We start from the raw sequence: 25,195 nt of genomic DNA, 5'->3' as shown, positions 1-25,195 counted from the left end.
CTTCACTGCTCTGTGTCAACGGGAGATGCTCTCCGGTCGACTTCCCTTACTCTTCTCGGAGAGCCGGAGTAGCAGGGTCAACCAGAGAGCGCTCTGCCATCGATTTAGCGGGACTTCACTAAATCACTCCCTGATGCCCTACGTTAAAACTAAACCTGTTAGACCCTGTGTGAATGTTTCCACGGTTGCTACCACTTGTAGAAATAAACTGATTGTAGCAGCGATAGAAAATTGGTGTCACAAAAGCCTAGGGTAGGCAAGGCCAAAGTGGGGAAGCATAGGTGCCTACCCTCTAATGTAGATCATACAGGATACGCCGATTTTTCAACAATAGAGCTTTAACTTGTGCCTGTGTATGGACAAAACCAGGTGATTGCGTGCTAAATATGTGCCTTTACTTGCACAGCACCCTGCTGCATACACACAGTGGATGCAAAGTAAGCAAAATATAAAAATTGCAAAATAAGCAGCTGTGTACATAAGTGTTTGATTATATGATAATTTTTGTTGCAAAAGCACATGAAACAACTTAACTGTGCTTCCAGATATGAATTTACTTATGTGATTGCACATTCTGCTCATCCAGCTGCATCTTTTTATTATAATGCATGTGTTTCTGGCTCTGCCTGTTGGAGAGACAAGTTGGGTGAGGTAATATATTTTATTAGACCAACTTCTGTGGGTGAGCTTTTGAGCTCACACAGAGCTCTTCCTTTTCAGATCATCCATTGTTTTCTGTAGGCTGCCAAGATCTATGAAATACTACATACAACACATGGCTACCCCTCTGAAACCTGCATACAATTAGACATTTTCAAAAATTGCTCTAAGAGGCATAACTTTCCATAGCGATTTTTAATCGGATAGATTTTTATGACTAGGATTTTGGGTGCAAAAAAACCCCTCAATTTAATTTGACTACAAGCATCTTTTTTGCATGCAAATTTATTTTTATATATATATATAAAATATATATATATATATATATATATATAAATATAAAAATAAAAAATAAAAAATGCAGGCACAAATTAAAGGTTTTGCATGCCCAGAAACATACAGCTGGTGCAGAAAATTATGACCACAATTTTAAGAGCTTGGTTGAGACCCCTTTAGTTCTAATGGGCCAAATTCAATCCTCATGTAATCAGGCACAACTACATTGACTCAGTGCTTTCACCGGGGCTGAATCTGAGCCAATGTCATCAGACATCAGCAGGCAGAAGGAGTTTAGTTAGCTAGTCTGGGACTAAAACTGAGTTAAGGTTCCTATTAGTGCTTATGACTTTGTCTGGATCATATTTATTAGAGAGAGAGAGACACACACACACACACACACACACACACACACACACCCGCAATTGTGTTTTGTAATCTTTTCTGGGAGAAAAATGCCTGATCCCAGTGTTGAGTTTTTAATAAATCTTGTTCTAGATTCGTAGAGGAGAAGGGGGCAAGGTGTTTACTAAATAAATTCACCAGCATACACCGCATACCAACACTGCACATTGCTTAGCAGTGTAGCATTTACACCGTGTCCAATTCTTCCTCTTGTGCTCTGAGCCAGCACACACTATTAAAGGCTGAATTGTGAGACATGTGCCATTGTACTTCCCTCACTTCACTGTACCAAGTCATCTTTATTCATTCATATAGGACCCAATTCTGTAGAAACGCTTCGATGAAAACACCTTTTTACACCAGTGGGAATCATGCAGGGCAGCCCAGGTGGGGGCGGCAAGTGTGCCAATTTGCCCCAGGCCCCACAGGCCCCGGCGGCAGTCCAGGTCTTCGGCGGCATGTCGGCGGCGGGGGGGCCCTTCAGTGCTGACAAAGACCCAGACCGCTGCCGGGTGAGTACAAGCACCGTAGTTCCCCCACTTTGCCCCAGGCCCCCTGAATCCTCTGGGCGGCCCTGGACTCATGCCAGAAGGAATTATAACAAGACAGAACCTACCGAGGGGTATACCACAGAGTAATAGCAGTAAGGGGGGGGGGGGAGGAAGAGCTCCTGCATTGCTTAAAGTAAAGTTTGATTGGGGCACAAACACCTCTAGAATTGAGGTATGGGGAAGCTGCAAAGTGAAGCAATCAAAAGTCAAGAAACTTCAAAAGTTTTCTCGTGCAGCATTAACTGGTCCATGATGATAACAGAACAGGTTGAAAAATGCTGATTATGTTTTTGCAGAATATTTTTGATAACAAATCTTTTCTTTTTTAATTTCCCTTGATAAAACTTTTTCAACAAAAACAAACAAAATGTGGGGGGGGGGAGTTCTCAAACTTTTTTTACCAAACCTTCCAAATTTAAATTTGGGGGTTCTGTTACAAAAGTGGAAAATTTTGTCCAAAATGAAAACTTTCCTCCAATTTTTTTCAGTCAAAAAGCCATTTTCCACCAAAATAGTTTTATGCAAAATATTCAACCAGCTCTAATTAATAACACAAAGAGTACGATCCAATGTGTATGAAGTTTTCCTTGAAAAAATATTATCCAGGTAAACCCAGGTTATCCAAAGGTCCAGGGGACAGCCTGAAGCTTTGGCTAATCAGTGGCTTGGATAATTAGGTGCTCCAGTCCTGTACAACTCCTAGGGCTATTTTTCTCACGATGAGACCCATTTACGCTGCTGTGGCAATGTTAAAGGACCTTAATGTGTGCTCAGGGCCAGCTTTATGAAGGGCGGGGCCCGATTTGAATACCCGGCGGCGATCCGGAAATAAGCTTAGCTTCCAGAATTCCCTGGCTGGAGTTTTTCAGCCTTTAACAATAATTCAGTGCTAGCTTGGTTGGGGGGGGGGGGGTTGGTTGGTTGTTCTTTCCTGCACTTAATTCCTCTGAATCTGAGGGGGTGAAAAAGGAAACCCCAAAGCAGCTGAAGAGCTCACCTCAGAATTTCAGAGTTTAACTACAAAGCCCCTATTTGTCTTTAGATGTGTCTGGTATTTGGGGTGTTGATCATCTAGGTGATTTTATAGCAAGTCTTGAAATTTGTTCTTAAATACCCAACTTCTGCAGTTGTGATAATCGCAGCTTTCATTTAATAACTAAACAAAGCTTCCAGTCTGTATGACTGTGGAGAAAAGCTGTAAAAAGTGACCCCACTGTAGTCTACAAATGAGAAGGCAGAGAAAAATGAGAAGGCAGAGAAAAACAACTCATTTTAATCTCATGATTTTTAAGCCAATCTCATGATTTTTGTTAAGGGCCAGGATCCTGATTTGTGAATGCTTGAGGCTGGCAGCACTGTGACTGAGTAGCTCAGATGACTCACAATAGACATAGTGTCTCAGTGGAGCATCTGAATGTAAAAGCACATGCAGCCCCCTTTCATAGAGATCATCACCGAGAAAAGCAATCACCTGATGCCTAAAGCACCAGCAAAGCCTGTCACATGCCATCTCAGGCTCATTCAATAAATGTCACACACCAAGTTTTCACCTTGCTCTCTGTTAGGCAGCTGTCCAGAAGCAGATCTTGCCAAAAGGCATGGCAGCACTCCACCCTGACCTGGGTACAATTAGTCTCTCTCCTCTTGAGACCCTAAGTTCCTCTGTGCAAGATGAATGAAATATTAAGGGGAAAGAAATGGGTACATTTCAGTGCCATTGCACCACATCCCTCCCCCAGCAGTTCCACCTGGGTAGAGTAACATGTGGGGGGTGTGCAGGCTGGTTGTAGACACACACACCCCACTTCAAAGGTGAGCACCTGGTGCAGCATCAAACCTCTTACTGGCAAAGTTTAAATCCTGTTTGGGAGCCTCACACCCTATGTTACACCTGTAGAAGGAGTGAACTAAGCCCACTGGTGAATGGATTTTGCTGCATGTCCTGGTCTTTGGGTGTTTATGAGCAAAACTGCATCTTGTGTTTATTTTGCATACGCTCTATTACAAGAGCGGCCAAAGAGTTCTACCCCGTGACCCCCCACCTGCCTTCCTACCACGTTTAATGTGTTGGGGGCGGCCCTTTGCCAGGAGAGAGCAATGCAAACTGGGACCTGCAGTCTCTACAGCAGTACTGCCATATTAAACATGAGAACAATAACAATCCGCTCGATTGGATCTTAGTTAAGTATGGCTCTCAGGCGCCTGTCAATGTAGCAGCCCAACTGACAGCTGGGTAAATCGTATTCCGGAGTCTATGGTTTCCTGATGCGCAACTTCACTTTTAAAAAATCCACATGCGCATTTTAAAACAATATCTTCTCACCTGGCGTGAAGCAGAGAAACCTGCAGGGAGAGGCCTTTCCAGCCATCAAACGGATCTTTCTAACATAGGTGCCCTACTGTTGGCTGGCAGCAGGTTCCTCATTTTTATTTGCCCAGACAGAAGCACTTGTCTGTAATAACAGCTCTGAGTAATCCTGTGTGTAACGAATGAGCATGTTATCTGGAACCTGACATGCTGTTATCTCAAGTGCTGTATCAGCTCGAAGCCTAAGCTACTCTGTAAGATATGAAAGATCAGGTTCCAGCTAAGAGACAGCTCCTCTTGCTTTACCTAGAGGGAGACTCTTTTATGGCTCCCCTGGTAGGACGGCTGTGTACAAATCACAGGAGTCCTGGTTTAGCTTATCAGCTGTGGTAATGTGCAAGATAGACCCGCCCTGCGTCCAGCCTCTTGAAGCGGAAATCTGCTAATTGGTTAAATCCATTCTACTGTCTGGCCCTAAGCTGGCAGATACAATACAATCGAGTTTTCATTCTGTGAGTGCAAAGACAAGGGAAAATCAAGAGATTATGGGGTTTTTATTTATTTATAGTAGGGCTGTCAATTAATCGCAGTTAACTCACGCGATTAACTCAAAAAAACTAATCACAATTAATCGCGGTTTTAATCACACTGTTAAACAATAGAACACCAATTGAAATTTATTAAATATTTTGGATGTTTTTTCTACATTTTTCATATATGTTGTATTCTGTGTAATTGAAATCAAAGTGTATATTTTTATTACAAATATTTGCACTGTAAAAATGATAAACAGAAGAAATAGTATTTTTCAGTTCACCTCATACAAGTACTGTGGTGCAATCTCTTTGTTGTGAAAGTGCAACTTACAAATGTAGATTTTGTTTTCTTACATAACTGTTTTGTTTTTGAGTGCAATGTAAAACTTTAGAGCCTACAAGTCCACTCAGTCCTCCTTCTTCAGTCAATCACTAATCAAACAAGTTTTGTTTACATTTACTACAATTTAAGCCCATTGCTTCTTGTCCTGTCCTCAGAGGTTAAGAACAACAATTTTTCTCCTTCCTCCTTGTAACAACCTTTTATGTACTTAAACTGTTATGTCCCCTCTCAGTCTTCTCTTCTCCAGACTCAACAAACCCAATCTTTTCAATCTTCCCTCATAGGTCATGTTTTCTAGACCTTTAATCATTTTTGTTGCTCTTCTCGGAACTTTCTCCAATTTGTCCACATCTTTCCTGAAATGTGGTGACCAGAACTGGACACAATACTGCAGTTGCAGCCTAATCAGTGGAGAGTAGAACAGAAGAATTACTTCTCGTGTCTTGCTTACAACACTCCTGCTAATACATCCCAGAATGATGTTTGCTTTTTTTGCAACAGCGTTACACCGTTGACTCATATTTAGCTTGTGATCCACTGTGACACCCAGATCCCTTTCCACAGTACTCCTTCCTAGGCAGTCATTTCCCATTTTGTACATGTGCAACTGAGTGTTCCTAAGTGGAGTACTTTGCATTTGTCCTTATTGAATTTCATCCTATTTACTTCAGACCATTTCTCCAGTTTGTCCAGATTTTGAATTTTAATCCTATCCTCCAAAGCACTTGCAACCCCTCCCAGCTTGGTATCATTTGCAAACTTTATAAGTTTACTCTGTATACCATTATCTAAATCATTAATGAAGATATTGAACAGAACCAGACCCAGAACCAATCCTTGCGGGATCCCTCTCGTTATGCCCTTTCAGCATGATTGTGAACCACTGATAACTCTCTGGAAACAGTTTTCCAATGAGTTATGCACCCATCTTATAGTAGCGCCATCTAGGTTGCATTTCTCTAGTTTGTTTATGAGAAAGTCATGCGAGACAGTATCAAAAGCCTTACTAAAGTCAAGATATACCACATCTACCATTTTTCCCCCCATCCACAAGGCTTGTTACCTGTCAAAGAAAGCTGTCAGGTTGGTTCTTGACAAATCCATGCTGACTGTTATTTATCACCTTATTATCTTCTAGGTGTTTGCAAATTGATTGCTTAATTATTTGCTCCATTATCTTTCCGGTTATAGAAGTTAAGTTGACTGATCTGTAATTCCCTGGGTTGTCCTTGTTTCCCTTTTTATAAATGGTGTTCTATTATTGTTTTACAGTGCAATTAATTGCGATTAATTTTTTTAATCATGATTAACTTTTAATTGCTTGATGGCCGTAATTTATATCCATCTGATAGCTGCAAAAGTACAAACAGACCCAGAAGGGCAAAGCTTTTAACAATCTTCTTTTTTTTATTTTCATATATCTGTGTGGGGACATACCCAAATCCTGCAACAGAAGAATTGGCTCCGTAACTCCCATTGACTACTTCTTCTCACAGTCATAGAATAAGACCTACTGTATGTTTCATCATGGAAGCAATGCTTTAGAGGAGAAGGATTAAGATAAGATCCTTGGAGCTACATAGGGAACTTCAATACTGGCTCAGAGCAGCGGCCCATCTAGTCCTTTATGTTGTCTGAGACCATGGCTGGCACCAGACACTTCAGTGGAAGGTTCCAAAATATAACTCCATAATTCACAAGGGCAGAATAACATGTACATAGGAGATGATTTATTCTAATGCCAGACACATCCACTGGCCTCTTCAACTAGCCACCTGTGGAGAGACTCTAGTGTACTCTTTGCTGTGGTGGTGATAATGTGCCAGGAGGATGGGGACAGGTGTGTCAGGAGAGGTCCAGTTTTTTATTTTTGTTTTGTTTTTTGAGGAGTAGAAGTTCTGCTAGAACCAAGCCCACTTTAGTGCTAATGCACACTTGTCTAGTTAATCTTGAGAGGACTGTGCTGTTCTCAAACCCTCAGATAACTATTTCACAAAGCTGCCACTTCAGCTGAAATTTCTCTAGCTTGGTCTCGTCCTCAAAGACATTTTACAGAAAAGTTCTCCAGTGAATCTGTGCAGTCATTTCTGAAATATGAGTGTAAGATATCTGTCTTCCTCTCTAGGCACTTTTAATTTCATTCCTCAAAAATGTTTCAGGGTTTTTTCTATGCACTCAGTGAAGAAACGCTGCTGCATTTTTAACATTAGAAAGAGCAGCAGTATTTATTATTGGCATTAAATATTGCCCAGAGACCCCAGTCATAGCCAGAGATTTAATGTGCTAGGTTCTATACAAACACAGAGGAAGACACAGTCCCTGCCCTCAGGAGTGTACAGACTGTATAGATCAAATATGGACTTCAGTGTGGGGATTTCACTAACCTACATTACTATGCGATAGGAAAACCCACTATTTACTGTGAGTTAGACAAGTTCACCCCTAGTGTAACTCCATTGACTTACATTGGGGATGAATTTGGCTATAGTATTAGCAGCTCGTATAGTTCATATGGTGCAAGTGTAACATGTTGCCTTAGTGGGTGCCCTTATCTAGGTCTGACTGTTTGTAGGTGCTGAAGGTCCTGCTCAATGCCCACTGAGAACTGGTGATGGTTGTAGAGGAATAAATATCAATAGTGAGGGTTGTTAACCATTGAAATAAATTACCAAGGGAGATGGTGGATTCTTCATCTCTTGAACTCTTCAAAACCAGACTGGATGCCTGTCTGGAAGATAAGTTACAACAGATTATTGGGCTCAACAGAGGAGTAACTGAATGAAATTGAAATTGGATGAAATTCTATGATGTGTTTATACAGGAGGTCAGGTTAGATGATTTAATAGTCCTGTCTGGCTTTATAATCTATTAATCTAAAAATAAAGATAAGTGAACCTCCCAGATCTGCTTCCAGATTGTCCACAGTTTGGGTGTGTTTCAGTCTCCTATTTGGAAACTGATCCATTGTATGGATAAGAGTCACCCATGAAGATCAGATCAAGGGTCTTGGTGTAGATTTTTGGTTGTGGTTAGAGTGCAACACATCAGAGAGATGCATGTTTATGTGAGCATCTCTCTGACAGTGTCTGCAATGAAATAAATATAGATGCACTTATGTCAATGAATAGACACTCACAACGGCCATTTATTTTTGTCTGATTACATATATGGTACAGATACAAATGCCAAAAGAGTGAAGTCAGTGGAGAGGAGAAAGGCATCTAAACTTTTTTCCTGAATAGCCTATTTCATAGAACTCATAGACTTTAAGGTCAGAAGGGACCATTATGATCATCTAGTCTGACCTCCTGCACAATGCAGGCCACAGAATCCCACCCATCCACTTCTATAACAAACCCCTAGCCTATGTCTGAGTTATCGAAGTCCCCAAATTGTGGTTTGAAGACCTCAAGCTGCAGAGAATCCTCCAGAAAGTGACCCTTGCCCCATGCTGCAGAGGAAGGCGAAAAACCTCCAGGGCCTCTGCCAATCTGCCCTGGAGGAAAATTCCTTCCCGACCCCAAATATGGCGATCAGTTAAACCCTGAGCATGTGGGCAAGACTCACCAGCCAGCACCCAGGAAAGAATTCTCTGTAGTAACTCAGATCCCAACCCATCTAACATCCCATCACAGACCACTGGGCATACTTACCTGCTGATAATCAAAGATCAATTGCCAAATTAATTGCCAAAATTAGGCTATCCCATCATACCATCCCCTCCATAAATTTATCAAGCTTAGTCTTAAAGCCAGATATGTCTTTTGCCCCCACTGCTCCGCTTGGAAGGCTGTTCCAGAACTTCACTCCTCTAATGGTTAGAAACCTTCGTCTAATTTCAAGTCTAAACTTCCTAGTGTCCAGTTTATATCCATTTGTTCTTGTGTCCACATGTTCTTGTGTCCTCATTTCAAAATGAGTCCTCTGGAGTTTTTGGAATAAGACAATAAAATGACTAAGGGCTGGTCCACACTAAGAAGCGGGGTCGAACTAGGGTACGCAAATTCAGCTACGTGAATAGCGTAGCTGAATTCGAAGTACCCTAGTTCGAACTACTCACCCGTCCAGACGCCGCGGAATCGAAGTCCGCGGCTCCAAGGTCGACTCCGCCACCGCCGTTTGCAGTGGTGGAGTACCGGAGTCGACCGTGGCGCTTCCAGAGTTCGAACTATCGCGTCCAGATTAGACGCGATAGTTCGAACTCCGAGAAGTCGAACTCACCATGTCGACCCGGCTGGTAAGTGTAGACTAGCCCTAAGTGGTGACTGGTAGACTGCTTCTTAGAAAGAGAAAAGTCGTCATTCTTCTGGTTAATGTAAATTTGTTTTAGACAGTTTCCTATATGCATGACATAAAGTGTTCTTCCTTATGTTTATTGTGTATATAGTTTAAACCTATGGCTGCTAATCCCCAGTGCATGTTGCAAAAAACTATGGGTTTAATATTGATAGGTAAGATTTGTGAATAAACTTGTTTCTAACATTTTGCTGTGATCTCTTGTGTTGGCTGTTTAGTAATCTCTAAGGAACCATAATTGGTAAGGGAGGGAAGAAGTCTAACATGACTACCATCTAACTATACTATTGTGACATCATGGAGAGATCAGGCGGAAAACCCTTAGTCAACACACAGAGAGAGAATTCGTTCTGATGCAATGTATTTAATTTTTATTTTCCCACTTAGAAGAAACACTAAATTGCTTTTTTCTGACTGAGTTTTGTGTCAACAGATGGTAGTCATGGTTAGAGCTGGTTGGGAATTTTTTTGTTGTCATTTTTCAGCCAAAAAAAAGTTGTTTTGTGAAAACTGCAGGGCTAGCGTCAGTTTCAACAAATTTATCAACTTGAAACTTATTTTTGAAAAGTGTCAAAATTGTCCAAATGGGTTGTCTTATTTTTGAAGCAAAAAGAATGACTTTGTTTTAAAATCTTGGCTAATTAGAGTAAAAAAAATGAAAATTGGTTGGAATCAAAACAAAACTTTAGGAAATTATCTAAGAAAATGTTTTGATTGATTCACACTGGAAAAAGATCAGATTTTAGATTCACATAAATTATTGAGACTTCTACTGTTTTGTCCTGATTCAGAATGGGAAAACTGTTTGAAATCTTAAATTTTTACAGATTGAGAAAATAATTTCCCACCCAGTGCTCTTTGTGAGACCCCTTGAACTTCTGCCCAGGTTCCAAGCTCCCTGTTTTCAAGTTAACCAGAATTTTATTTTTCTCTCCATTATTTTTTATTTTCTGTATTTCTGCATCTCCAAGTTCCAGATGGGACCAGAATGACAAGTGCTTAAACTAAAGATGGATCCAGACCAAAAAACCCAGATCTTAATACCCCCAAAGTCTAGTGCAGCTCAGATCCAAATCTTAAATTCTAGCTTGTGAGCCCTTTGGGACATGGATTGTGTCTTAGTACAGCACCCAGTTGTTGAGCAGTGACGTCTTGAGTTGACTGAGGTGTCTAGGAGCAACCACCATAATAATAATAATTAATAATAAATATGGATACAAATATCAGGGCTAGATTTTACTGAACACCTCTGAAGTTCAGTTCCAAAGCCAAACTTTGTAGTCTGGGCTCATTCCAACTGGAATCAGAAAGTACCAGTAACCTAGGAAGTCAGTCTGTTCTCCCACCAAGTTCTTCAGGCTCATTGAGTTTTGATAAACATTCAAACTTTTGGGTGCTTATCCAAATGGAATCCTAACTCTGAACTTTTTAAGGTTCACCTAATACTAATTCTGCTGTTACTATTCTTTGTCATTACTTAAATACCATGGCAATAAATACCTTTAGAAATATGATAGCATTCGATTATTTTAGTCAAATCAATGCCAAATATCCCATCATGTCAAAATGTGCCTTTATAAGAGGAAGATATTACTGCAAGATTCTGGGAAAATGAAACTCTTGGAGTAATACCACATCAGGGAAACATTGTCCCATCTCTAGCCTGGATGTGGTAAAGGAACCTAGATTGACATTACAGGGAGAAGATGTCTAATGGTTCTGGGCTATTATACCATATGGAGCAGATGGGTATTAAAAGTAGGTTTCTTTCAAACGTATGTAACTGATACTAGACTAGACTAATGGTCCAAGTAGAACCTCTACCAGCAAACTGAGCACTTTTTAACCCATGTGAGCTACCTGCTGCTCCAGCACATTATTGGCCAGGTTCAATAGCTGGATATATCAGATTTCACTCTACATAAAGTTATCACATACGCAGCCACAGAACGGAAAGGACAACAGAAAAACCTTTTAATGCAGTCCTTATACGCTGGATTTTTGAGAGCTATGGCCATGATTTTTCGAGTGCTCAGGACCCACAGCTGGGGCCTGATTTTGAAAGAGCTCAGATCCCATTTAGGTACAGGATAAGCAGCAGTGTGAACAGGCTCCCCCTTCGGCTCCTGGACACCCTGTCTGGCAAGCCCTCTTTCTGAATTAAGCATTGGACTGCTAAACCCAGGGTTGTGAGGTCAATCCTTGAGGAGGCCACTTAGGGATCTGGGGCAAAAATTGATCCTGCTAGTGAAGGCAGGGGGCTGGACTCAATGACCTTTCGAGGTCCCTTCCAGTTCTAGGAGATTGGTATATCTCCAGTTATTACCTTATTACCACCATGGTACCTCCACCAATTGTCTTTATTATTCTTTATGTTCCTGGTGAAATACATCACAACACAGCAGCAGTTATGCAAGTCCCCTTGCTGCTCCCTGGCTCAACCTCTGAAACTGCTTTCTTGCTTCTCAGTGCCACCCAGTTGGTGTGCTAAAAACCTCATTGGCTCATCAGGCCCTCTACAGGTGCAAGTGATCCCGTCTATCCTTCCAAACCCGAACTACCTATGTTCCTCCTTCTCTAACTATGCCCAGGGCCCTTGGTGTTCTAAGTCACCAGCATGCTGGCCTCCAAGGGCTCTGTTTATAGCTGCTAACAGCACTCTGTCACAGGCCGATTTTTTTTTTCCAAAGTGCTCAGCTCTCAGCAGTTCCCATTGTGACATTTGCAACCTGATAGCCAAGAGGCCTTGGCACCCACATTTGGCATTTTTCTTTTGAAAATCTAGGCATTTATTTTGATGCCTCAATGGCTCTATATGCAGCTGAATCTTGGCTTCAGCTTTGATTTTTATTAATCGCTTTTTACTGGCTGAGCCTCTCATGATTCAAAGAAGCTTCTCCTCCAACCCCCGTTTTAATTCTTTTATTAACTGAACTGCTGTTTTATTTTTCCTGTATTGACCATGGCGTCCTGCTCCACAGAACTTATCTATTGTTTGACTGTACTTGACCTTGTTTCTCTTATGTGGGAGACTGTGGCTGGGACATGCCACCTGGGTCAGCATAACTGTATTTGGGAACTGATAAATGGTGTAAGTATCATAGTTTATTTTGAAATCCTTCAGCCTGGTCCCTTGTTACACTCTGTTTGTTATGCATGTCATCCATAACCAGATTCCACTCTTGACCTTAATCTGTCTGTCTGTTTCTGGTCTGTCCGTATCCATGAAGTACTGTTTGAGATTGCACCACATCATAGCTTTTCTTTTGCTGGGCTCTACTCAGCTGCCTCTCTCCACTCAAGAGTGACAATATTTCTGACAAAAACCAGGACACGAGTCTGTTTCCTCCCACCTACCTGCTACTTTACTGTATGCAGCTTCCTGTGTCCCATTACTGACTTCTGCCCTTGACTTTTGGGGTTACTTTTTTGTTTACCCTGTTCCTTATACACTCTGCTACTTTGTCCTTCTTTCTTCTCCCCTTGCCTCCATCTCCAAATCTTGCTCCTCTCCATTGTCTACACTGGAGATTTGCCCTGAATCCAGTCACTGGGGCCAGGTGATAAGCTGCACAGATGCAGATAATGGTTTTTGTTGACGTATGCGTCCATTGTTGCAATGAAACTTAGCTGCCATGCGTGGTCAACCCCTTGGAGAATGAGCTGGGTCTTCAGGTAGCTTGGGCCATTCCTGTGGATGCCTTTAAAGATCAGGACTGAAGCCTTCATCTTCACCCCAGTATTGCCTCTGGAACAGAGTCATGTCCCCTAGGTAGTCTATGTTGCTCAATAATTGAACTGTTACATTGTGTGCTAATTGGAGATTCTTAAAAAAAAAAATAAATCAGTAGCTCCAAATGCAGGGACAGTGCAGTCCACTTTAGTAATGAAGGCTGCTGGTTGCAAATGCATGAATGACAGTGGCCAAATCTAAATGCAATACGTTGGGGGCAGTCTCCCATTCACCCATAGATGGAGGAGAGTGTTGGCTGCATCTGTAACTATTTATTCAGTTAAGGAGAGGGAATTTACAATAACTGGTTAAAAGAGGAACCTTTAAAAAATAAAAAGCCTTATAATCATCTATCATGTCTGAGTGATTGGCTGACCAAGAAGTAAGACTGAGTGGACTTGTAGGCTCTAAAGTTTTACATTGTTTTATTTTTGAATGCAGGGTTTTTTTACATAATTCTACATTTGTAAGTACAGCTTTCATGATAAAGAGATTGCACTATAGTACTTGTATGAGGTGAATTGAAAAATACAATTTTTTTTGTTTTTTACTTTGCAAATATTTGTAATCAAATAAATATAAAGTGAGCACTGTACACTCTGTATTCTGTGTTGTAATTGAAATGAATATATTTGAAAATGTAGTAAACATTCAAAAATATGTAAAATAAATGGTATTCTATTGTTTAGCAGCGCAATTAATTGTGATTCCTTTTGACTCACGTGGTTTATTTTTTGACTCACTTGACAGCCCTAGTTTTTGCTTATTCAAAGATGATGTAGGAAGAAATGTACACAGAGTGCAACACGTACAACCACAGTATTTAAAAATAAAAATTTTCACAAAAATCCATCAGTTTGTTTAATCCATGAATTGAGCAGTACACTCTGATTCGGAGGTGGTTGTGTAGCCTCTAAATCCCTGTTGGTAATTTGCTTTTGGACATCATGCGTATTTTCAAAGTGCCTTATGTGGAAAAATATCAAAATTCGGGGTGTGATCCCACAAGTTGCTGAGTGTCCACTGGGAGGAGCTGAGTGAATGTTAACTCCCACCGTCCCCTGTATATCGAGGATTTTAAATATACAGAGCAGATTCACCAGTCCACTATGTGTAGAGTTCAGATGTTAGTAGAGAATCAAGTGCACAAAAATATGAATATATGAAATATTGAGGGGATATAATGTGCAGCATATTTATACTGTGTATGCCAGCATAGGTACAGGTTAGAGGAATAGGAATATTAAGATGGCGACATTTTCATGACATCGGTGTCATACAGATTAAATCCAAAATTACAAATCAATGGAGAATTATCTTTCCAACTGCATCTTCTGACTTTCAGTTCTTGCTCGTCTATCAGGGTTTTACGTCTACTCCTGAGATCATGAGCTTCCTGGGGCAGGGACTGTCCTTGAGTGTTTGGCAGCACATAGTGGGCATTACTATAAATAAGTAACTATTAATAATCTGTCAGCTCTCAGGGTCATTGGGTTAGTATGACACTTAATTTCCTAAACGTGTACAATAATCTTTCCCTTCACATACGGCAGAGACTTCCTCTCTCAAAAGTCTTCTAAGAGGTTGTTTAACAGATCTACCTTGAGTAGATCTGAGCAGTATATTGTAAGTCAGACTCAAGACTTTATTGCAAAGCTAAGAAAAATTAACTTTCCACTGACGTAGCATGGCCTTCAACCCCTTAATAATATAACCCAGGTGGAGTTCATACCCAACTCCTCAAACACTTACAATGAGCGAACTACGTATGTACTATATATTTACTGGTCAAGTAGTCTGGTACAAATGACGGATAAGTAGCATGACCATGTCTGCACTGCAGATGAGTGTGTTTCCCAGCATAGGTCAACAGACACACACTAGCTCTGCTTGAGCTAGTGTGCTAAAAATAGAAGTGTGGCCCTGGCAGCTTGGGCTAGATGCCTGAGTCCATACTCAGGGGGTTGGGCATGATTGTACTCTGGTGGCTAGCCTGAGCCATTGCCCCTGTTGTTGCAGTCACGCTGTTTTTAGCATGCTAGCTTAGCAGAGCTAGTGTGTTTGTCTACTCCATGCTGGGAAGCAGCATCCCAGCTGCAGTGGAGAGAGATCCCATATCACTCATGCCCTGGGTCAGAGTGACAGGATTGCCAAGAAAAGCTTTCAGCTCTTCCAAATCCTAGTGCCAGGGCAGAGACACTATCTAGGCCTTGATCATCCATTCCCAGCGACTGCAATCAGGCCCCAGGAGAAATCAGGCCCATAATTTCTCCATGTGGCATGTGAAATTAAAGCCTGCGTTCAGTGCTGCTGACGTCCTGTCAGATGTTTTGTGAATATGGAGCAGTCAGCGTGTGCCAAATTCCGGAGTAAATAAACGAACCCACGCATCCTGCTAAACTCTGCCTCAAGTAAACCTCCTGGGAATGGAATCTGGGAGTCGCTTAAAATGCAAATCCTCATCCATCTCGAGCAGAGATAGGGATTCATGTGCATACATCATCATTGTGCTGCCCTTGAAAGCGAGGCCAGATTTAAATGAGTTATAAAGTACCTGAACTGGACTTTGACCTTACGCAGAATTCCATCTGTGTGTGTGTGTGTGTGTGTCTCCTTGGCTAGATTCTTTCCCTGAGTAACTGCTGCTATCTAAATGCTATAGGTCCCTCTGTCACAGTCTGCTGCCTTTTGGCTGGGGTCCACCTGGCAGTTCTTCAGCTAAGCCTTTCAAGCAGAATAGTTCCTCTGCTTTCCTTCTCCCAGCTGTTGGCCTGGGAGCAGCCCAAGAGGACCACAAGGTCATAGTGTTAGTGTGGTAATGAGAATGGGGTGAGTTTGCACCGTAGCTCACTGTATGTCATGAGTTTGGATTTATCTCATTCCAGCTTCTGCTCCAAGCACAAACTCGTCATGAGAAAAAGGCATTTCCAGCTTCAGTGAATCACGCCGTTGGCATTTCAAAAAAGAAATAAGTTCATTGGTTAATTTTGGCAGAAAAAGCAGTTGGATTAGTGAGTGTCACAGGTTTTCTGTCACAAGAACTCTTGAGAATACCAACATTTTCTATTTGGATTAGGAGAAACCTCCTGGAAAGTCCATTGTTTCTGGTATCCAAAGATAAGTTGTTGCAGCTTTTATTCCTCTGACCAATTAGTGACAGTAAGGATAAAAGAAAATGAATTTACCCATCCCCCAATAAATCCTTGACATGTACTCAACTTATGCAGGATTTAATATAATTGGTTCAAACCTGTACCAGTGAATAAATGGAAACCTTTTCATTGACAAAGTAGCCCCGTCAGACCCACAGCACTTATTCTTGGAGACTACTGAGGAGTAGGCACTGTATGCAGTCAGGACCCTTAAGCATACGTAGAGTCTGATGTTTAAAGTACTAATAAGGTTTTTCTAAATATTTCTGAAGGACTTGATTGCCACATTCAATGTCAAGTGCAATGTTATAAGAGAAAGGGATTTTCCTCATTTTAAGACACTAAACATCAACAGGCTTCAAATTCTTGGTGCAATGTAGCAGGTATAGAATGGCAGCTGCACGTTTCACACCAGAGGTGGCTGCATTCCAGTGGTGGGTGAACTGTGTCTCTAGGTCTGAATTTTATTCTGTCCCACTCATGAAACGTTGTGGTGTTTTCAATATTATCTGTAGAACTTGGAGGTGTAGATGGAGTGGTGGGGTTGTTTAGTAGGTAAGGCAAGGGATTCAGAGTCATGATACCTGGATTCTATTTTGTAATTTTGGGTAAATTACTTCACTTCTCTGTACCTTTGTTTCCCCTCCTCTACCCTTTCTGTCTTATCTATTAAGGCTATGTCTACACTAGAAACGCTACAGCGGCACAATTGCAGCGCTTCAGCCGTGCCACTGTAGCTCTACAGTTTAGACACTTAGGGGCTCTTCCATCACCGTAGTAAGTCCACCTCCCAGCAGGTGGTAGCTGGGTCGAAGGAAGAATTCTTCCATCAACCCAGCACTGTCTGTACTGGGGCTTTCATACCCCTGAGCAATATAGCTGGGTTGACCCAACTTTCTAATGCAGGCCAGCTCTTAGACTGTCAGCTCTTTGAGGCAGTCACTGTCTCTTACTATGAGTTTATACTGCACCTAGCACAATGGGGCCTTGATCTCAGTCAAGGCCTTATGACGCTTCTGTAATACAAACAAATAATTAGGGTCTATGTGCCAGTATCTGCCCTTTTATACCAGTAGATCCACATCCTCTTAACTGTTGCTGTGGGCCAAATTTGATTCATTGTATTATTATTATTATACTGACACTGTGGCAATTTTTGCTCCGCTTTGCATCCATGAAGCCCTCATGCAATCAGGAGAGTGTTGCACAGATATAATTGAAGGCAGAATTTGGCCCATGGCCTGTAAATGCTTCAGCATCATCCTGGATTAAAGGTTCTCTGTAATTATATAGTGTGTGATTAAAAGGTGTTTCCAGATGTGGGAGAATTGAGTTACCCTCCTACCCTTTAAGCTGTCCAAGGAAAACATTTATTTTGCAGAGATGGACCCTAGAAACTGATTATGAAAAGACGATGTTACAAGAGACTAAGAAAAGTAAATGAAATCTTGTTTTCCTTGGTAACAGACTAGAGTTCAAATCCTATAACTCCTAACACAGTTTCTTCACAGAGGATGCAGGCATGAATTGCAGAGAGACTCTCTTGATCTGGTCCCCATCTTGAGATAGCTTGGTGGCTGTTACTGTCAAGCTAAATAAACCTCTTTTTCCAAATGCTATTGGAGAGAGTCCTCTCCAATTCCAGTGAAATAGTGAAAGGGCCAGTCCTCTGCCTCTAGAGCCTGGGCTGACTAGGGAGCTGGCTGGAAAACCCACCTTCCTGCTGCCAGATTCCCTCTGACTGGAGGATGGGGAGGCCATTGGAGAAGGGAGAATGCAGGTTGCAGGCAAGGGCGTGTGTGGCCACAGCAGGGAGACACCTGGCCCAGTGTGGGGGCACAGGTCCAGGGAGCATGGGTGTATGGCTACTGCTAGCCTGCACTGCCTTGAGCCCAAAGGAAGGGAGTCCTCTGATTGATGACTGCAGCACTGCTGAGGCTGAGGGAGGGGCAGGATTCAAAAAAGGAATTGACATTTATTTGGATTAATGAGAACATCCAGAATTTAACTAGCAGAGATGTTTTAAAAAAATCCAAAAGTTCAGGAGAGATATAAACCCTCGTGCTTCAGGGCATAAACCAGCCTCTAAGTGATAGGGCTAGGAAGAAATTTTCCCTATAGGCACGTTATTCCGTAATTGCTCGCTTCAGGTTTCCTTGAACCTTTCTCTGAAGCATCTGATGCTGGCCATTGATGGAGTCAATATACTGGACTAGATGGACCAGGGGTCTGACCCAGCATGGCAATTATGTTTCTTTGCCATTTAGGGCACCCTAATCTCTAACATTCTATACCACTTGGATACCAAGGTGATGGACAGCTACTGTTAAACCATAGAAAGTAGATATGTTAGCTTAGAAAGACAGAAGCTCCTTCAGCCATGGTCCATGTCTTCTTGTGTGTTTTGTCAGTCACCAATGTCAGTGCTTAATAAATAGAAGGGATGTACAGCGCTGCCAACCGGACAGTCAACGGCCTGGTCAGCGGTGCTGCCCGGAGCTGTCACAAGCCCTTTTTGACAAAGTGTTCTGGTCAAAAACCAGACACCTGGTACCTTATGCATGGACTGGGCCTAAGTATTCACAGAAGGGGTGAGCATAGACTCGGGGGAGAGCGCGTATAGGTTTTTGTTGTTTTACCTAAAGTTCTGTAACTCTCATGTGCTTTGAGAGTAAAAGTTCTTAGGGCTTTAGAAACTCCTGTATAAAGCCTGTATTCCTTACTTTACCTGCCATAAGTCCCAAAGAGTTAAACTGGAAACTGGAGTGGTCCATGGTGGTGGAACTTGGGGTGGAGGAAGCCTGACTTAGCAACTGGGAAGCCTCAGAGCAGTGGTCTTGGGGCCTACGGCTGTTGGACTGTGGAAGTCCCATGTTCCGAGGAAGGGTTTCAGGCAGAGTGTCCACACCCTGGGAGTGTACCTCAGTGACCCAGAGCTGGGACAGTTTCTGCATTCTGCCCAGACCGAGATAGCTTGGCAGTAAGTGAGCTCCAACACCTCTAAATTTGAGGCACTGAAGATAAAATTTACTTCCACAGTTAGCAGAGTAGTTCTCACCTGTGCACCCATAAGCAGCTGACCTGGGCTAATTCCAGTAACTAATGAAAGGTTGCCATTTAGCTTTGCAGAATTAATATAGGATTTCTGCTGTGAAAATCTCTAGCAATCTGTACTGCTGTCTGCCACTTCATTCCCTGATGTGTGGTGGGACCTGGAAATTATATCCCTAAAACCACAGTGTATTCCAAAGGCTTGTAATTCATAGCTGTCAAAGTGTGCCCCTCTGTCAGTGACTATTTCTTTTAGATGCCAAGATGAGGAAAGATCCCATGTAACTTTTCTACTGGTTTTTGACTCGCAGGTTTAGTGAAGCAGAATTTCTACAAATATAGAAAGTGAGTCAATGAGTACCAGATACGTATGGCCTTTTTCTTGTCACAAGGCCAGTGGTATTCTTGGCCTCAGATCCACCCACATTACCTGATGTAATGTGGGTGGATCTGAGAGGGCCTTTGAGTCTTTCTGGTTATTCTGCAAGACTCACATGGTTCCAACTTCTGTTTTAGCTCCTGCCCTTTTCTGGGCCACCACCTGACATTTGGCATCAGGGCATTTTGTGAGGTCCTCAGTATCCATCATGCTTCCTTTCCAATATGTTTTCCTGTGGGTCTAGGATATGATTGCCGTAGAAAGTCAGATCTTCATTTTCGAAGAGTTTCCCTCTCATTGCGGAGAAATCACAAGCTGGCTGTGAGACCCCTGGATACATAACTGAGAGGACCATGCCTTGAATCCAGTTTGCAGTTGTGTACAGTAACTCCTCACTTAACGTTGTAATTATGGTCCTGAAAAATGTGACTTTAAGAGAAATTATGTTAAGCGAATCCAATTTCCCCATAAGAATTAATGTAAACGAGAGGGTTAGGTTCTAGGGAAAAAAATTTCACCAGACAAAAGACTATATTACACACACACACACACACACACACACACACACACACACAGAATATAAATTTTAAACAAACAATTTAATACTGGTACACAGTGATGATGAGTGCAAAGCTTGGTTGAGGTGAAGGAGTCAGAGGGTGGGATATTTCCCTTACTGCTAAATGATGAACTAGCAATTAGCTGAGCCCTCAAGGGTTAACTCTCTCTCTACACAAGGCAGCAGGAATGGAGTGAGATAAGTGCATTTCCCTTAAGTTCACTGCCTTGTTAATTTGATCAGCTTGCTGAGACCACAGCTGCTTCAAGCTCCCTCCCACCTGAGCCCTGGTGTGTTCCCCCTGCTCTATGGAAGATGGGGTAAGCGGGGTGTAGGAGCAGGGGGGAGGGTGACACCCTGACATTAGCCCCCCTCTTCCTTCTCTTTCCTCCCCCACACAGCAAGCAGGAGTCTTGAGGAGCAGCTCCAAGGCAGAGGGCAGGAGCAGCACATGGCAGTGGGGGGAGGGCCACAGCTGAACTGCAGGCAGCTGCTGCACAGTGAACTTAGGAGAGCGGGGAGCAGATATGGGGACCTGATAGGAGGCTGCCGGTCCACCCTGGTTCTAAGCCCCCACCAGCTAGCTGCAACGGGCTGCTCTTCCTGCAAGCAGTAGACAAAGCCGGCGGCTGCTAAGACGTTAGAAGGGAGCATTGCACAACTTTAAACGAGCATGTTCACTAATCGATCAGCAACCTAACAGCATTAACCGGTGGACTTTAAGTGAGGAGTTACTGTATTAGCCTTTGAGGCAATTTAATCCACTTTAGTTTCTGTGGCTGGCAGACCATTTAAAGTGGTATCCATGCCTCTGGAGAATTTGCAACAGGTCTCCTTAATAAGGTGACAGTATCCAACAAGCACACACTTGGTGCATATTCTGCAATAGGATCACATCTGATCATACACATTGGAACAGTAACTCCTACACATACACAATCCACAGCACCATAGGTGCCCCCTCTCCACCCAGCTAATCAAAATAATAATTAAACATTTGAACAGCAGGCTGAAGAAATTAAATTAGTGCATGCTCAAACCCATCTACATTTTACAGTTTTATTCCCTGACACTCAGTCACCAGTAATGCTATGAAATAGCATTGCACTGGCAAAGCCATGTGAGTAACTTGGCCCAGCCAGCATTCCATTTTGCGTCACGAAAAGAAAATGCTGCTAAAGCTGTTTAAGAAGGTAAATCGATAGGATTATAAAAACAGATTTAGCTTCTTTTTAATTTAAAAAAAAAGCTTTTAATGAGAGTTAAAAACTGAATTTGTGGAGGATCAACAGAACCAAAAAACGCAGCAGGAATTTTCAAAACAATTTCCGTTAGCCAGAAGACTAAACAATGTACATCTTAATGATATGGATCTGTTTGAAAACAAAAATGATCCTGGACTGAAAGAATAAAGAGGACGAAAGGGTGGTTGAAACAACCTGGCATACTGTGCAGTGAATTGATTTTACAAACAAGCTAGAACAAATGCCTATATTGCCCTGCAAAGAGAGCATGGAAATCTCCCCTGCACTTGGCATTCAATGACTGTTTAAATTCTACAGGACAGGTCCTCAGCTGGTGTAAACTAGAATAACTTTGTTGGGACTACACCAGTTTACGTCAGCTGGGACTGGTAGCAAAGATTGGACTAATACAATAGACCCTCCGAGTTACAAACACCAGAGTTATGAACTGACCAGTCAACCCCACACCTCCTTTGGAACCAGAAGTGCCCAATCAGACAGCAGCAGAGACCACACCCACACAAAAAAGAAGCAAATACAGTACAGTGTTGTGTGAAATGTAAACTATTAAATAAAAGGGAAAGTTTAAAAAAAGATTTGACGAGGTAAAGAAACTATTTCTGTGCTTGTTTCATTTAAATTAAGATGCTTAGAAGCAGCATTTTTCTTCTGCATAGTAAAATTTTGAAGTTGTATTAAATCAATGTTCAGTTGTAAACTTTTGAAAGAACACTCATAACATTTTATTTAAAGTAACAAACATTTCAGAGTTATGAACAACCTCCATTCCCAAGCTGTTTATCTGAGGTTCTACCCCTCATCCCCAGCCCTACCCCAGAGCCTGCACCCCCAGTCAGAGCCCCTAACCCCTTGCCCCAGCCCAGATCCCCTCCCACACCCTGAACTCCTCATTTCTGTTCCCATGCCAGAGCCCACCCCAGCCCTGTTCCCCCTCCCGCCCTCTGAACCCCTCAGTTCCAGCCTGGAGCACTGTCCTACAACCCAAATCTCTCATCCCCAGCCCCAACCTGAGCCCCCTCCTGCACCCTGAACGCCTCATTTCTGGCCCCACCCCAGAGCCCTCACCCCCTCCTGCACCCTAACCGCAATTTCATGAGCATTCATGGCCCGCCATACAATTTCCATCCCCAGATGTGGCCCTTGGGCCAAAATATTTGCCCACCCCTGATCTGGGGGGAAGAGAGTGGCACAGTCATCTAAGCCCTGGTTTACTCAACCAACTTATATTGGTATAACTGTCTCTCAGGGCTGTGGAAAAATTCCCACTCCTGAGCAACATAGGGGAGTTCACAACTGTAACCAGAGCGGTCAGTGTTGGGCACTGTGGGACAGCTGCTGGAGAACTGTTAGGGTCAACATAAGTAACACAGAGTCTACACTCATGCTGCTTTGACCTCCATACCACCATGGCTCAACACCGCTCAGAGAGGCGGTGTTACTATGTTGCTGTAAGGGGGCGTTTACATCAGTGGGAGACAAATTGACTTCTGTATAGTCATGCACAACTAGGTTGATGCAAGGCCGCTTATGTCAACCAACTTTAGTGTAGACCAGGCTGCAGTGTGTGTGTGTTACTACATTAAAAATACTAATGTTAGGTTTTCATTCCAGGTGCGTAAGAGCTAAAACAAGAAGTCCTTCCACTGCTGTGCACACACTTTGCCAGGCTCTATGGGAAAGTAACCGATATTGGCATGCCCAGATGTCTGCTATCCTAGGACTCTCTGCAGCAAAGACTTACGCACCTGCTTAACTTTATGATTTGTGAGTAGTCACATTGAAATCCATGGTGGTATTTGGAGTGCCTAAAGCATGTTCATAAGTCTTTGCAGGATTGGGGCTGTACTTAATTCAGACTCTCTCAATGTAGTGAGATTAGTAATGAAGGGCCTGATCCTCTGCTGTGGTACTGAGCAACTCCTGGGTGGTGCTGAGCAACCTCACCTGCCACTGAAGTCACAGGATGTCAGGGGCACTAAGAACTTTGAGGACCTTTGGCGTTGATGGGAAAACTCCTGTTGACGCCAATGTGAGCTGGAATTTATATTTAAAACATCAGAACAGACATTGTTGTGTATTAGATGCATGTTGTGGGTGTGAGTTCCGCTGTGGGAAGAAAGAAGAGAGATGCTAAGTTCCTAGAACAAAATATTTATTTTGCTAAAACAATGTGGTTTAGGTACAGGAAAAACACAATGATTTTCTTCGTATCATAGAAGCCTCGCTCCTCCCATTTCCTGGCCCTTGTTTCCCTCCAGCGTCCTTACTCCCAATCACTTGACTTTTGAAACACAATAATCATGATCCTATCATTTGGATACTAGCCATGGGTCAGACATTAATGTCAGCCAATCAGAAGTCTCCAGTGGTGTCCATAGACCTTACACCACTCCGTAATGGTATCCATTGTCTTGGTAGTTGTGCTGGAGTTACAGTGGAGGTGGCACTTTTTATTCCAAGACCTTGTTTTCAGGTGGTTATAAATCATTGATCTTCAAGCTGCAATTTCTCATGTTTGTTCTTAGTAACATTTACATTGAGTTACTGATGTGTTTAAAACCCAGCATTTTATGCTGTAAGACATTTTTCAGGTCTCTCTCCTCTACGCCCCTTCCCATGCACACACTTGGATGTGGATAACTTTCTGGAGCAACTGCTTTTTAAAAACTTTAAATGCAGCTGACCTCGCCCGACTGCATGGCTCAGGGGTTGGGTAATAGGCTTTGGGTACCTAAAGTGTCTACTATTAGGTCAGTAGGTCAAACTCTGGTAGGGCTAATAGTGGTTGAAAGTCATTATTGTTTACCCACAATTAAGTGGCTTATATGAAAAATATCAGTGGTTTCAATCCCGTTTAGTGGACTGGCCTCCGTATCATAAAATCCACTGACCAAAAGAGCCGGCTACCAAGTGTCATGCCTTGGGCCTACCTGCTGCAAAGTCACAGGAAGGATGCAGTGTTTCCCCCAGCTTCTGTGTTGGATCCTGTCTGGTCTTTAGGTGCCTAAGCCTGTCCCTTTTCAAGTCTCAGTTCTCAGGCTCCCTGCTTGCTGCTCACTACCGCACAGAACAGGACAATCATAGGGAGAGGCAAAGACAACAGTGAAAACTATCCTTTTTCAGCTGCTTCATCTTTGGAACTACACTAGGAGGGAATTGAATTGGCCCTGTCAACAGTGGTTCTCCACTTGTAAGATAACTCCCGTCTCTTCATGTGCCAGTATATTTATGCCTGTATCTGTATTTTCACTCCATGCATCTGAAGAAGTGGGTTTTTTACCCACGAAAGCTTATGCCCAAATAAATCTGTTAGTCTTTAAGATGCCACCGGGCTCCTCGTTGTTTTTGTGGATACAGACCAACATGGCTACCCCTCTGATACTTAGCTAATTGAATGACTCTAGCAGTTCAGCAGAGCGGAACAAAGTCTGCATGAGTTCCAACTGGAGATGTCTGCAAGCAAGAGGAGGGAAGTTATTGCAGTGCTTTTGACTCAGTAAACTATAGAGAATTGATTAACAAAGACTTCGAGGCTCAGGTGAATTCAACCTTCTGAGTTACTTCTCACTGACTTTCTGTGGGGCCTGATCAGTTTAGATTTACATTTTTATTATATTTCTGTATAATTATAAAGATAATGTAAGTGGATTATGAAGTAGTCTTGTTATGTAGTCAAAATTA

The sequence above is a fragment of the Mauremys mutica genome, chromosome 6 (genome assembly GCF_020497125.1).
Source record: "Mauremys mutica isolate MM-2020 ecotype Southern chromosome 6, ASM2049712v1, whole genome shotgun sequence".
Classification (NCBI taxonomy): Eukaryota; Metazoa; Chordata; order Testudines; family Geoemydidae; genus Mauremys; species Mauremys mutica.
The sequence above is the reverse complement of the archived record's forward strand: the minus strand, read 5'-3'. Positions refer to the sequence as shown.